Source organism: Protopterus annectens, chromosome 1.part1 (assembly GCF_019279795.1).
Source record: "Protopterus annectens isolate FY-2018-M chromosome 1.part1, PAN1.0, whole genome shotgun sequence".
In the NCBI taxonomy this organism is placed as follows: Eukaryota; Metazoa; Chordata; order Ceratodontiformes; family Protopteridae; genus Protopterus; species Protopterus annectens.
The window spans coordinates 1,827,736,402-1,827,748,663 of NC_056726.1; the positions used below are offsets into that span (position 1 = coordinate 1,827,736,402).

The following is a 12,262-nucleotide window of genomic DNA, read 5'->3' on the forward strand; positions in this document are numbered from 1 at the left end:
TAGTAGTGAGTTTTCTAGCCTCCTGCAAAACTTGTAGCACATCCTCAGAATAAAGGTGTCTGAAGGGGATTAAAGCCCCATCACCTACAGTGTCAGGTTGAGGGTCGACATTTGTGGATGCACTAGAGTTCCCTTGTCCTGTGTGTGTAAGTCCATCCTGTGGGGTAACTTGTGATGGTTGCCCTTGGCTAAATGTAGGATAAGGGGGAACCAATGCTGTCTTGGCCAAAAGGGGATCACCAGCATGATTTTTATTGTCCCCACTGAATTTTCAGCAGAACCTTCTGGATAAGTGGGAAGGGAAGTGCATACAGAAAACCCCCTTCCATGGGGAGGATAGTGCATCCATCTTCCATGCCCCAGGATGTGGTATCCTGGCACAATACTTGGATAGTTGTCTCTTCATGGGGGAGGCAAAAAGATCTATCTGAGGAATACCCCAATGATGGACCAGATCCAGAAACACATCCCTGTTTAACATCCACTCATGGGATTGAGTCATGCACCTGATTAGAGTGTCTGTCATCACATTCTGAGCTGAGGGAATGTAAATAGCCTGAAGAGAAACCCTACTGGGCTAGCTCCCAGGTGTATAATGCCAGTCTGAAGAGGATATAAGACTATGTCCCCCCTGCTTGCTGATGTACCAGAGGACTGTGCTATTGTCTGTGAACAACCATAGAACCCCCAGTAAAATCCTGGACTTGAAGCTTTTGAGGGCAAAAGCTCTCATTCCACGATGTCCGTGGGAACATCTTCGTGTACAACAATCTGAGTGACACCGCTCTGGCCTTCAGAGATAACCAGCCATGGTTCCCCCCAGCACCTGAATCCCTCTGGGATGTGCTTGCAGATCCCTTGATGGTTTCCATGGTGGTACCTGTCGAAGGAGGCTCTGCAAATTCTGCATCAGCCTCCAGGACTTCATTGGCTTCGAGAGGAACACCCAAAATAGAGGGAGCAGCATTTGGTTCAGGCCAAAACTTCTTGGCCTTCTTGAGTAATGGCTCTTTTGAAGAGCCGACATCAGTTCCATATCTTGAGCTAAGCACTTAAGGCTTTGATTTTCCAAGTATAACCTAAGAGAGGCTAGATGGCTACAGAGTGCTTTTGGGGCAAAGGCCTTACAGATGGTGCAAGAGGTGTGATCGTGATCTGGGCCTAGACAAAATAAGCAAAGCTCATGGGAGTTTTTATGTGGAATCCGCCTTCCACACTCACACTTGACCTTCCTAGCTGACATGTACTCACTACAAAAAAACACACAGTAGCCAAAAGTAATAAGAAAAAGGCCCAACAGGGTACTTATCTGAATTAAAAACATGACTTCTCTGGTTAGAGACGACAGGAGCTGGCAATCGGACAGGCGGCAGAAAAATTCTGAAGGTAGGTACATTCTGATGTCCGCTTTATACCCGACATCTGTTTATGGTTGATGTACACAAACTGATATGTGGTGTCGCACATACCTTACAGTAGCATTTAGACTTTGGTATACTGGATGGACACACGGGTCAGCCAGAGGCGGACTACCTCATGTTATCAATACTGTGGCATATGACTATAAAAGGACATCAGTAGTTCTGTACTATGATTATTACTATAAATAAAGTAGTCAATATTAGGAATAACAGAAGAAAATATATTAACGTGGCTAGTTGCATTAAATAAACCAAGAAAACAAACAGTGGACTCCACAAGGACACCAAAAGTATGAATCTAAAAGTGACTAACTTGGAAAAAAATCGCCATTCATTGATAATATATACAGCTCAAAAATAATACTAGTTCTAATGTGAACGACCCACTTGGTCCACATGTGAAAAGTCCTGATTAAATATCCAGAACACTGTTTTTACTATTTCTTTCAATATAAATTGTCTAATATGAAAGCAATTGTCATACTTATCAACTGTCCAAAATTTTGCAGTATGCCCATATTTTGCCTCAAAATTTTGGTCTGTTCCTCATAAAATGTGTGGTTTTCTGGTAAATCATTGAGGATTGCAGTAATTAAATAAAGACAGGCATTTAAAATTCAGACTTCATCCATTTCTTTCAGAAACTGGAGGGTCATGAAAAGCCTATTATTCTAGAAAAGTTTATAAGAGCAATTTTTAAACACTGTCCCTGTTTTGGAACTTAGTGCCCCCCCCCCCCCACACACACACACACACACATATTTAAATTTTGGCTTTGTCCCTTATTCTTGTGCTAAAGAAGACAGTTATGGTAATTACCAATTCAGTGCTGACACTCATTAAAATGCAACAGTTGGAAAATAAGGCAATGCACTATATGCAAATTTTCACTCTGGTTAGAGAGGGACAGAAACTAAAGCAAACAGTCTGAAATTACTGATCTAGAACTGTTCTTCTATAGTTGGACCACTGAACTAAGTTGCCATTTCCTGTGTGGAAAACTTGACTAATAATGTGGCACTCAAAATATTACCAACTGGTGGACAAAGCAATCAAAAACAAATATAAGAACATGAATAAATAAAAAGAAAGTTAATATTATCTGGCCCCTCCTACAGTGTCAACAATGACTGCTCTCACAAAGACACTACAGAAGCATCAATAATTTATGAACCCCTGAAACCTTAAATCATAGCACTCATCTCACAGCAACCCTCCGTGTCTGTAGAGAGTACAACATTCTATACGTTCGCTTTATGCACTATGCAAACAATAGGCAGTGGGATATTATCTAGTTACAGTACAATGGATTTTTATAGCATATTCATTCCCTTAATGAAAGGAAATGAATAAATAAATTACAAGTTAGCGTACATGAGTTTGGCCAGAAGCCTAATGCAACACAGTGAGATGTTAATAAACCATATGAACTTGCACTGAAAGTAAAGCTTACTTACCAAACTGTCACCGGGAACTACTGGTTCCAGATAGACGGTTTCTAGGGAAGCAGTTTGGTTCAGTACAGCTGGAGGTCTGCTGATCACAATGTTGTCACAGATGCCACATAAATCTTTGCACTAAGGAAGAGAATTTCTAAATGTTAGTGCATGCAATTGTTTGTCATAGTTTTCTTCTATTTGACTCCATCTGAACAGAACATCTGAAGCTAAAACTGAAAAACAAATATAAAAGGCAAACTAAGACTGTCTAATTAACTTGAAGGCTAAGGACTGCATAAATGTCATTCTGTGTATATTCCCACTGCAGTACCTCACATCTGATGGGAAGTTTCCTAATTCTTGGTAGATTCAGCATTACAAACTGAACCCTTATTATTTATGCTATTTTGTGGATTAGGATGTGTCTTCATTATTAGCAGGTCAGCTCATTTCCCCATAATCAGTTCTAAATTTGTACCAACGGCATTTAACATTCAGTACAAACTTAAAGAAAAATTCAGCCAAGCTAGAGTTTTTACTGTGATACCTTAAACCTCCTGTAATGGAGGCCCATGGGGTATATGCAAATGATGGCTTAAGGACATCAACATCAAGTGTTTTCATGGCTTTTGAATGTCCAAGGCATTTTTTTTAACTTTCTAAGTCGTTATGGTTATATTCAGGCCAATAAAGGCATATAACATGTAGTTACAAATCTTAACTTTATTGTTTCCATTTAAAAGTTTTTACTCCATTCAAATAACAAAGGCAAGCTAACTCATGGTACTCTCGGTTTTGGTCCTGTTTTTTTGTATTCCCTACTCAAGCCGTAGCTGAGATTTAAAAGACCTTTTGCTTGCACCTAGTAATTTGTGTGATGCATGACATGGTAGCTATCATTAAAAGTCATGAACAAGGCAATGCACAACATGAGAATCAAGCAAATTCTACAGAAAATAAAACAATACCAGTGGAGCTCAGATGACCAGAGGTGGCCAAGGTGAAACTACTAACATATAGTGCCATAATTCCAAAAGACAAAGGGAAACCATTAGCCTACCAAGGCAACAATTCCTGTAGATTTATAACACTCTAAAATTTTTCATTTTTAAATAAGTTTATATTACTATCCAAAAATTCCCAATATTCATGTATTTCAGGCAACATATTTAAAGACAGTATTCTAGCTGTACTGTTTCACAAAAGGTACAAATCTTGTAATTGGGTGATTTAATCTACTAAATGAAAATGAAAAATAAGCATACCCCTGGATTCAACAAGCCCTGCATGGTGTGCAGGACTAGTGCAGGAGCTCCAGCAGGCAATATGTCTGCTGTGCGATCCAGGAATAAGCTGTAGGGCCGTGCACAAGCGCTCCTGCATGGACTCAGCCCCTGTATGCAACTTAACCCATTTGCAGGTGAAATCCATGCAAATGAGGTGAATTTCTGATCCAGGAAGCTGGAAGCCGGCCGTGCAGGACTAATGCAATCTGCAGAAATGCACTCGGCCAGTAACAGAGTACATTTCTGCAAACTACAAAACGGAGCCATGACAGCTCCAAATAATGGGTGATTATTAAGTAGAAAGCCAGCCAATATATATGGCCAGTGGCATGGAAAACAAAAAAAATCAACTTTTAATTTTTTTAGCAGATCTCAGCTGTTTAAGCGTAGGGCAGCGGTGCGCAAATGGGATCAGGCAAAAAATTTAAAAAAAATGCCTAAAATAAGCATTTTAACCAAAATCACTACTTTGCCATTATACTCAATGGCAGGCAGAAGACAACATGATTAGTGAATAGTGGTTACTAAAGGGGGAGGCTCAGTGTGGGACCTGTAACTATGCATCAGCAGACAATCCTATGCAAATGAAGGAAATTATACTGAATCCCAGATTTCCCCTGCAAACTAATCAGCACCCAACAGTGTAAGAGCAGAAATAGCTTGGTGCAAGCCTAGGAGTTAGCTGACATCATAGGGGGTGTGTCAAGCATACTGTAGGCAGATTGGAGTTGTGTGGCTTGGGTTTGCCCTTAGCTTAGCAAGGGGAGTGTCTGAGGCTGCCTAGCACTCTTTACATCGTCTAGGCGGGTATGCGTGCCATGCACTGGGTTTTAAAGGGGAAAAAAAAAGTAAACCAGGAAATAGCAGCTCTGTGCACATTTGAGCAATGTATTTGTGCAGTGGGCCCCTTTGCTTAAATAGGAAGGTAGAGGGAAGGGAAAACAGCAGTAGGAAGGTAATAAAGGAGAACTAGCATATCTGGCAGATGAAATGTATCAGAATCAGCCAATTACACAGGCAGCAGACCAACCCAGCCCAGAACACTACTATAAACTATGCAAACACCTTTCCCTCTGGTTTTTCCCACATACTCTACACCACCAGTGTATACAAGCGGGGAATTTTTAACAAACAAAAGCAACAAAATGATAGGGGCTGCAATAGCTATCATACAACAACATATGGAAGAGGCTGAGGGTGGTGAGGATGAGAATGCTGTCGACCAACACACAGTGAGGAGACGGAGAAGAGTGTACAGACCCAGGGTAACCTACCAGGGGCTACATGAGGTGGAGATAGTGGAGTGCTATAGGGTGGACAGGGACCTCCTACAGTAAATTGTTGAGCTGTGCCGGCCACACCTCACACATAACTAACAGAAGGGAACCCATCCCAGTGGATACCAAGGTATGTGTAAGGCCTAAGACTACTAGCTACAGGTACCTTCCAAAAGACAACTGGGGATATCATGGGGATCTCACAGGCATCATCATCCAGGGTACTCCACCAGTTCCTGGATGCCATGTCAGCACATGCCGGTGAGCATGTATATTTCCCCAACACCCGTGAGGCATTGGCCAGCAATATGCATCTCTTCAACCAAATAGCAGAATACCCTGAGGTAGTGGATGCTATAGACTGCACGCACATATGCATCAAAGCACCACCCGGTGAGCAGGGTAGGGTCTACATCAACGGCAAGGGCTTCCCCTCCATCACCTGCCAGGTCATGTGCGATGCCCAGGGCATTATAATGAATGTGTGTGCTAGCTGCCCTGGAAGCTATCACAATTCCCACATCTGGCGTCTGACGCAGCTGTACCAGAGATTTGCTAGTGGGGACATCCCTTATGGTCGCCTACTGGGGGATGCTGGTTATGCACTGAAGCCGTGGCTGATGACACCCATCAGAAATGCACACACACCCGAACAAGAACTCCATAATGAGGCATGCACACAGACCAGAGTTGTAATAGAGCATGTGTTTGGGATGCTCAAGTCATGGTTCTGGTGCCTAGACACATCTGGTGGAGCCTTGCAGTACTACCCAGCTACATGTACTCCGATTGTCATCGTATGTGCCATGCTACACAATATGATCCTGTGGAAACAGCTGCAGCAGGAACAGCACGGAGCAAGGCCACACAGCCCCCCACCATTGCCAAGGCCTGCACAGGCACAGAGTGCCTCAGAGGAGGAACAACCTGAGCCTGCCCCAGTAGGCAGAAGGAGGCGTGCCCAGTATGCCCTGGCCTTGGCAAAGAGGCAACGCATAGCACATACACTGACACAGGAGGGACGCAGGGAAAGACACCTCTCTCTGACTCACACATACAGTAAAAGGGATGCCAAACATGACACTACCTGTGCTCAACCATGTATAGGGAGTGTACTATGTGCATCCGACATAGGCAGCCCTCCAGGACCATCCTCAATACTGGCACACCCACAAGGTATGTCACTCTCCTTACCAATTGTCGAATGGAGTAGTATGTGTTGTTACCTGTATCTATGGTATGGATGTGAGCATGCAAGGGAATTGGGTGGCTGAATGGGATGCCAGCAGATAGTAGACACCTATAGTGGCAGCATGAGATCTGTAACAAATACTGGTGTCACCATAGTAGCCAGCACTACACATGGTGACAAAACCTACAGCAGGAAATGTGCTGGGCCACATGTGTGTCCATATGACACACACATGCCGGTCAGGAAGGTTCACATACCCAACAACAGTCTCAGCCAGCAGGACAGGTGTAGAAAAACACAAACAAAGGCTGTGCTAAGGTCTCTGAATGATGTCTATGGGTAACCCCCCCCCCCCAGGCTTACACAGACAGACTACATGAGGTCAGGCAGTGGGATGTTTGTTCTGAAGGGTAGGAAGTCAGAAACTAATATGTAGGTCAATCAAACCTAAGACCTGTAGTACACTGATATGCCTCTAGTTATCATGTTAGGTTAGAAAACAGAATGAAATGGAGTACCTGACATACCAGTACAGTCATAGCAAATGTGTACAAGTGTCAGGTGTACCCCCCCCAATCCTATGTAGAAATGTAGAAACAGTCAGGTGTGCCCCCCAATCTTGTGCAGACATGTAGAAACAGTCAGGTGTGCCCCACAATCCTATGTAGAAATGTAGAAACAGTCAGGTGTGCCCCCCCAATCCTGTGTAGCAATGTAGTAACAGTCAGGTGTGCCTCCCCAAATCCTATGTAGACATGTAGTAACAGTCAGGTGTGCCCCCCCCCAATCCAATGTAGACATGTAATAACATGTATGTGTAGGTATAATACCAGTGGAGCACAGATGACCAGAGGTGGCCAAGGTAGCAGGATAGATTGTAGCATTTGTACAATATGCAGGTATCTGTGTGTTAGGTTGGTGTGTGTTTCATACTGTGAGAGTGGTCAGTATGTATGCATGTTGAGGTTTGACCTGATGGCCATTACCCACTACTGCCAATGACAGGGCCAAGTCCTCAAAACTGCAGTGCCAAAGACATTTCCCCCCAGTAAAACACATGCTAGCAGTAAGCCATTGTAAATTTATGGTGGTAATATGTGTCAACATTTGAAAGATGGACACGGCATGACTGTTGGGCTAGATTTACAAGCAGTACACAGGGAAAAGTACCCCAGACATACAGTATATAACGTGTAACCGTGTAATGGACACACCCTTGGAATTGTGCATACAGGTAGGCATCACATTATCTGGGGTTGTAGTAGAGAATACCGATGTTGTCTGGCCGAACACTTGTAGATCACAAAGGTGATAGGACTGATGTATTGGGAAACAGCTGATATCCCTGCACAAGCCAGCATAACTGGAATGCCCCATGCATACCTGTGAGTCAGATGCAAGTAGTGTCCATAGCAGACATGCACCCAGCTCACCCAAACACCACCCACAGGTACCTGTCTGGTCGTATCCCTGCTGTTGGGAATGGGTACAATATGACCCCCACCTGTGTATGGCAATAGCGAAAGAATGCAGCGTGCAGTGCAGGTGTCCCATGCAGGTGTATCCCTAGCTGTAAGTAGCACCCTGCAAGCATCCACATCACCTGATCAATACTGATAGAAAGTATTGGCATGAACACCTAGCACACCTACCCTGTCACCCCAGCAGAATATACTGTATGGCAGTCTGGGACTGTAGGACTGACAGAATGCAATGGCATAAACACCTAGCACACCTACCCTGTCCCTCCAGGGGAATATACTGTATGGCAGTCTGGGACTGTAGGACTGACAGAATGCAACGGCCTGCTACAGCTGGCCTACATCACCACCAAATGGCCTACAGGCCTCTGCCAAAGGCCTGTGTCTCACCTGTACTGCCAATGTATGTTATGTCATGGACACCCAAATAACAACATAACACACTCCACATAAGCCGTATGCAAGGCCATATGGACAAACGACAGTAACATGTCCCAATGCATGAACTGTAGACCAATACCAAAACACAGCTGTGATAAGGTGATAACTTTAGGGAAAGTATCAGAGAATGTATGCATAATGTATGGAAGAGGATAGAATAATGGGGGTGGGAGCATGGAATGTGCAAGGTCTGACACATAGCTGTGTGCACATACTACAACATACTGAAAGATCATACTGGGCATGCTCACACACAAACAAATGAAGCCCATGTCTGTCAACAGTGGACCATACATATCTGACAGTTACAGATGTTAGTGCATACACTCCTCAGTATGCACCAGTCAAGCTTTGCACACACTGGATAGGAATACAGACATATATCCAAGGACAACACACTATAAAATGCCAAAAGTAGACATACATAGATGTGTGGAAGAGAGTGACAGTGACAAAGAGCCTTCCATCATGAGGCCTGTCCCACCCAGCACACAGACAAATGGCTACAACCACATGATGTGTAAATGTCACTCACTGTATAAATTAGCCACTGGCATCCGTAAGCATTACAGACTCTGTGGTGCAAGTGCTAGCTGTGCAACATGACTGTGCAAGGCAGTAGTCATCTAGCAGTTGTATACACGTACCTGCGGAATATAAACCTGTGTGTTCCTGTGTGTGTTGTGTCTACCTCTAGAAGAATGGGTTATGGCCCATGCACACACACTGCCCTCCCCATAGTCCTACTATGACAAGCCTGCTGATGTCATCCACTTTGAAATACACCTTTGGTAAAGGAGTAGCCCAGTAATCTCTGTGGCACATCCTATAATTGCATAATGCTGTAGTGTGATAAACTAGCTAGGTAGGAGTTCTAATCCCAGACATGGCAACTGTGTGTGTGTGTGGGGGGGGGGCAATGCTTTTTAGGCTAGTCATGCTCACTACAATTCAAATTCCCTACCTTGGCAAGCCTGCTAATGTCATTCACTGTGAAATACACCTTTGTGAAAGGATTAGCCCAGTAATCACCATGGTGCTTCCTATAACTGCATAATGCTGTAGTGTGATAAACTAGTTAGGTAGGAGTTCTAATCCCAGACTTGGCAACTGTGTGTGTGTGTGTGTGTGTGTGTGTGTGGGTGTGTGTGTGTGTGTGTGTGTGTGTGTGTGTATCACTGTGTAGGGGAGCATTGCTTTTTAGGCTAGTCACACTCACTACAATTCAAATGCCCTTACTTTGGCAAGGCTGCTGATGTCATTCACTGTGAAATACACCTTTGGGGAAGGTGTAGCCCAGTAATCTCTGTGAAATGTCATACAACTGCATAATGCTGTAGTGTGATAAACTAGTTAGGTAGGAGTTCCAATCCCAGACTTGGCAACTGTGTGTGTGTGTTTGTGTGTGTGTCTCTCTGTCTGTGTAGGGAGCAATGCTTTTTAGGCTAGTCACACTCACTACAATTCAAATGCCTTACTTTGGCAAGGCTGCTGATGTCATTAACTGTGAAATACAGATTTGGGAAAGGTGTAGCCCAGTAATCTCTGTGGCATGTCATATAACTGCGTAATGCTGTAGTGTGATAAACTAGTTAGGTAGGAGTTCTAATCCCAGACATGGCAAGTGTGTGTGTGTGTGTGTGTGTGTGTGTGTGTGTGTGTGTGTGTGTGTGTGTAGGGAGCAATGTTTTTTAGGCTAGTCACACTCACTACAATTCAAATGACCTACTTTGGCAAGGATGCTGATGTCATTCACTGTGAAAGGTGTAACCCAGTAATCTCTGTGGTGTGTCATATAACTACATAATGCTGTAGTGTGATAGACTAGTTAGGTATGAGTTCTAATCCCAGACATGGCAACTGTATGTGTGTTTGTGTGTCACTGTCTGTGTAGGGGGCAATGCTTTTTAGGCTAGTCACACTCACTACAATTCAAATGCCCTACTTTGGCAAGCTTGCTGATGTCATTCACTGTGAAATACACCTTCGAGAAAAGAGTAGTCCAATAATCTCTGTGGTGCATCCTATAACAGCATAATGCTGTAGTGTGATACAGTACTTTGGTAGGGGTTCTATTCCCACACATGGCAAGTGTGTGTGTTGCTTTGTCTGTGTAGGGAGCAATGCTTTTTAGGCTAGGTGCACTCACTACAATTCAAATGCCCTATTTTGGCAAGCCTGCTGATGTCATTCACTGTGAAATACACCTTTGGGGAAGGAGTAGCCCAGTAATCTCCATGGTGCATCCTATAACAGCGTAATGCTGTAGTGTGATATAGTACTTTGGTAGGGGTTCTATTCTTACACATGGCAAGTGTGGATGTTTCTGTATAGGGTGGAGTGTTTTTGAGGCCATTCACTGTCACTACAACCTCCAATGACCTTCTTTGGTAAGTGTCATACACAGTGAAATACACCTTTGGAGAAGGAGTACTCCAGTAATCTCTGTGGTGCATCCTATAACTGCGTAATGCTGTAGTGTAATACACTAGTTAGGTAGGAGTTCTAATACCAGACATGGCAAGTGTGTGTGTGTGTGTGTGTGTGTGTGTGTGTGTGTGTGTGTGTGTGTGTGTGTGTGTGTGTGTGTGTGTCTGCCTGTGGTTGTCATTCGCATCCTGTGTGGAGGTGGCTGTGTGTGTGTAACAACTGGACTCATTGTGGAGCAAGTTTTGCAAATTTCTTATATGGTGGCCCTATTATATGTCACAATGTCCACCTTACAAGGATAACAGATGTGAAATAGCTGAGAGGCTGGGGTGGCAATCCATACCCCCTATATGTGCCATCAAGGCCTGGCAAACAAAGTTAGCAACCCTTGTATTACACAGAGAACACTCTCAACCCATGTCTCATACACAAACACACTTGCCTAGGCAACAACCACTATATTGGTAGTACCCTGAATATTGCTCACAAATAGTAACCATGGTATGATTGCAGTGGACTACAGAGGGCATGGCACTCTGTCCATCAGTACAATAGGCATGTACATGCAGACAGTGTGTGCCTTCACTATGTTCCCCACTGGACACCTGCAACACCTGCGGTGCCATCAAATGTGACCCACAAAGGACATACCATGCCTTAAACACATGCCCTGTATGGACAGATGCCACTGACACCAGGGAATACCTGTATCATGCTATCAATGTAGGTGCAGGGTCACCCTGCTGTCCATTACCAGTTCCCGGCACATGAGGCCAGGACAGGCACATCTGAAAATTTGTCTACACAACATGGGCCAGACATCCCAGGTACAGTTCCACATGTCACTGTACATACATGTGGGACATGTGCTCATCCCAGTGTCCATGTCATGGACTAAAGAACACACACATGGCAAGCATTGCACAGCAATGGCCACACACAATAGTTACCCAGGTGACTGGATGGTGAATACAATACCCACCTGCGTGGGCCAATCCAGACACTACATCCCTGAGCCACACTGCAGACCATTGTCATGTGGCCTGATGTCAAGGTATACCCTTCACCTACCCTTGTATAGCCTTCTGCCATAGTCAACCACTACACGCCTGTGAAGCAATGCAGGAATGCATGTCAGTACTTGCACCCTGTGTCTGCGTATGTGGTATATGATGCTTTTGACCACATTCAAACTCACTACAACCCCCACTGGCATACTGAAGCATGCTGTCTGATGTCAGACACCTTCACATACCCTTTGCTCATATAACCTCTGGATAACACCTGTGGTGCAT

The 12,262-nt window shown here is 44.2% G+C and overlaps 1 protein-coding gene across 1 annotated transcript in view; it reads right to left on the reverse strand.

Annotated features, from left to right (window-relative positions):
* Nucleotides 1-12,262, reverse strand: part of LOC122812560 (connector enhancer of kinase suppressor of ras 1-like) — a 719,099-nt gene that overhangs the window by 611,068 nt on the left and 95,769 nt on the right. The window contains exon 2 of the mRNA XM_044084817.1: nucleotides 2,879-2,998. The gene's annotated coding sequence lies outside the window, so the exon portion shown is untranslated. The remainder of the gene's footprint in view (nucleotides 1-2,878; nucleotides 2,999-12,262) is intronic.